Genomic DNA, 4056 nt, shown 5'->3' on the forward strand with positions numbered 1-4056 from the left:
TTTTCCTGACCAACCAACCCACCCCTTTTATATCCTTTAGCATAATTACCCACAGCTGCAACCCATTAAGGCCAAGTCATTTTATACTTGTATATTAAACATAAACTTGACATATGTGCTATACAGTAGATTTGCTTACTGTGAGACCATGTGATTTATTGGGGTTGAAATCAGACAGCCATGTAGGTTTGACATATTTTGTCACAAAAAATCCAAGATTATCTAGACAAAGACAATTTTTGGCTCACAACCAGTGTTTGCCTGCAGATCCTTGAGGTGCAGCAGAATAGTCTGGTACTACATCTGTGTATGTTTGTGTCTAAGCATGTATCAGCACTGTCCTGGCATACCTGCCTGTGTTAACAAAACTGCAGCCAATTGGCAAAGGAAAGTGATTACTCACCTTTATCTGATATTCATTAGGTCACATTTTGAACACTCCCAGTTTTGGTTCCCAGTACAAGACGTCGGTCAGCTGGAGCGAGTTGAGTGAAGGCCAACAGAACGGTCAGGGCTGGCACACCTGCCCTGTGAGCAGAAGCTGCAAGAGAGAGGTTGTTCAACCCAAGACAAGACGGCTTTGGGAACACCTTACAGCAGTCTGCCCATACCCACAGGGACGTTAGCAAGAATGCAAATTCCTCTTATGTTGGAGCATTGTAGATGAATGAGAAACAACAGTCCCACACTAAAAGAGGAAAAGTTCCAACTTCTGGAACAAATTGTCCAAGGATCACTGTGAGGACAGCAAAGCACTGGGACAGGCTGCCCAGGTGTTGTGGGGTTTTTGCCATGGAGGTTTTAAACACCTGACCCAACAAAGTCCTGAGCAACCTGGTCTAAATGCTGAAATCACTATGAACTCTGAGGAGGATGCTAGAGCAGATGCCTATCTGAGATCAATTCCAACCTAAGAGACCCCATGGAAGATCATCTTCCAAATCCTCTCATGATTACCTTTGGGTTATGCAAGCCACTGAATATATCCCCATTTTCTTAAGGAAGGTCTAAGTGCAGAACAAATCCATGAAAAGTATTATAAGTTATAATGTGGGGGAAAAATGCAACAATTCTGACTGCAAAATGATAATTGTGGATGGAATTAGTAACAGGATGTCTTGATTGCTAGCAGGAATACTTAAGACCGTAACTTTCAGAAAATCTCTAACTCTTTTGACAGTTAGATCACATTTTATTTAGGAGCCAGTGTTGATTAAGAATCAAATCGGAATGTTCCAAGTCTTACAGTTTTGGTGTTCAGTTCATATAGTTAATATTTTCATTTAAAGGGCTGTATCTGGTTAGCCCATTATGCATTTTTCTGTATTCTCAAATGTTTAATAATAAATGATGGAGGAAGCTGCAGGTCAGATTAATTAATCTTTTTGACTCTGTGTGTGCACTAACATTACTGAATGGTCTGTTACTGCTTAATTAAGCCCACAACATAATTCTTTGCATTGATTAGGTACCATGCAGGTACCCCAAGTTCAGCTATTCAAAGTTATGGCAGACATCTAAGTCAGATGTTACTGCTGCCGCTCCTACATATTAGCAAATGCCCCAAATAAAACAGACCAGGATTTTTCCAATTAAATAAAATAGGCATGAGAGGTTTTCCTGGAAAAGTGCCATACACTTGATGAAATTCATCAGGCTAAATACTCTTTTTTGTTTGCCCTGAAACATAGCAGGGAGCCTTTCTACATGGGGCATTGGTTGATACACAACAAACCTATTGAAGAGACAGAAGTCACGACTGTAGGCAACCTGATTACATGGACTCCCTCACTGAAGGACAGACCTCTGCTGGAAGGTCAGGTACCCATAGCTTCCATTTCACCCAGAAGCCAATTCATGTTGATAGATTGTGTACATTCTCCACAAACACTGGAAGTGGGTTTCATCTCAAGTAGCTTTAGACACTTACAACATGCATGGGATATATATCAGAGCTGCTCTGTTAGATTCCCTTTATTGTCAGCAGGGAGAAGTAGGTACCAAGAAAAATGATTCATCTGACCTGCCTTAGAAATCTGCTGAAGGACGAGATGACTCATACTTGAGCAAATTGTATTACCTTCCATTGATAGGAAAAGAAGTTCAGACAAGTAGCTTGACTGCAAGTAAATCCAAACAAGAAAGGAAAACTGATCTATAAATCTGGGACCAACAGAAGTTTTGTAATAAAAGGGACGAACAGCCTCATTCCTACAGAAGAGCCACATTTTCAGTATATCTGCCTCATTATTATTATTATTAAAACAAACCCAAATTAAAAAGTATTGCAGTGCTATGATTAAAATTACAAGTCAGACAAGCTTGAAAATCAAACTTTTTGATATAGCTAAGGTTTTTTACATTGACAAAACCATGAGAATGATAGTTTCTTTTTCAGAATCTTTATCTATCTGAAGTATATTACTTTAGCTTTATGTATCTGAACCCTTTTTTGGCCACCAGCCAATACAGTTCCTTCTGAGTATCGTCAAGTGTAACTTGGAGTAAGTACCAAAAAATAAAAAACTTCTTTGGAACTCCCCTTGTTTCTCTCTGGGAGGGAAAAGTTCCTCTCAATCTGAAATCTATAGGGTACCACTCTAACCAACAAAGAGTTCAAAATCAGCTCACCACAAGTCTTTCTGTTCCTATTATTTCATCATTACAGATACCAATTTCCTAGAACCTTCTTTGAAGAATTATGTAATTTGGTGAAAATATGCCTGAATCTACCTCCTTTTGGTTTTTTGTTTTTTTTTTCCCAAATGGAAAAAAAAAAATCTCAGTTTTTTTCTCAGATGACTGCAGAAGAAAGTTAAAAAACTTGACTGGGAGAAAGTGCTCAGCCAGAATCAAAAGAAACATAGACAGAAGTCCCAGATCTGCCCTGGTGGCCTGTAAGGCTTCCAGGCAGTCTCCCAACTTCAGATCTCAGCATCACACCTTGCCTAAGCCCTCTGTCCTCCCCCCGTAGTTCTCAGCTCTGCTGCAATTCCAGCTGCCCAGAGTGACTCTCTGAGTCATCACAGTTTCAGCACCACATAATCCTGAAAAGGATGTGAACAGAATAAGCTGAGGCTGCTGGGGGAAATGCACAAATGCCAAAAGAAAAGGGAAGCCAAAATGGTAAGGACACAGTAAGTGTGGTCACCAAATGAAAACATGACACCCCCAGAAAGTTGAGGAAAGAAAAAATTGTCCTGGGTGCCTCTAGAGTAGCCCTGTGTAGAGCCCTGAGTGTGACAGAGAGAGCACAACATTCACATGGAGAGGTCATCACTTTCCCCACCATGGAGAAGAGTAACCAGAGAGCACAATCTTTCATTGAAAAGGAGGTGAAAGCTTCTAGCAGGTGATGATAATGATGGACATTCAGCAAACTGCAGGCTCATTTAGAAAAACTGCAGGAAGTGTTTCAATAATTTCTGATGGATCTTCTTAATAAAAAGAAGTTAAGTTTATTTTTTATCGTAATCACAGAAAAATGATAAAGAGTCCCCTTCTTTCTCAAGAATCAAGTAAAGGAGAAAAACCTGCTGTGCTGCTTTCTCACAATTTAGCACATGGGCACCAAAATAACAACGCATCTCCGAAGGTAATTACCCTTTCTGACCTGAGTGGCTGATCACCATATTGAGGCTGTGGTCACACATCCTGATCTTACTGCAGCAGAGCCAAGTGTAGACACTGCCAGCCCTGCCTTGTTCCCAGCTGTTTATCTGCACTGTTTGCTGGGGGTACTGACTTGTGGTCCTGCTGGCATAACTATTCAGCGCTCTCTGCTTCAATAAAAGCAAGTCAGATGATCTGATATGTCATAAATATAAGGTCTTCTCTAGGCTGACACGTTGCAACTCACTGAGTCCTGAGGTGATCAATCACCTAAGCAGTCACCAGCACTGCCAGGGATCTCGAACCTCAGCTACCTCTGGCCAAGGACTGTTTCTTAATGGAGACTGGAGACCAACCCTTTGCCCCTCATGCTGCTGAATTCTAACATCTCCGTGCTTTTTCCCTGACAACTCTCACTGCACAAACTCAACCAGTTTGAGTCAT

Source organism: Passer domesticus, chromosome 1 (assembly GCF_036417665.1).
Source record: "Passer domesticus isolate bPasDom1 chromosome 1, bPasDom1.hap1, whole genome shotgun sequence".
Lineage (NCBI taxonomy): Eukaryota > Metazoa > Chordata > Aves > Passeriformes > Passeridae > Passer > Passer domesticus.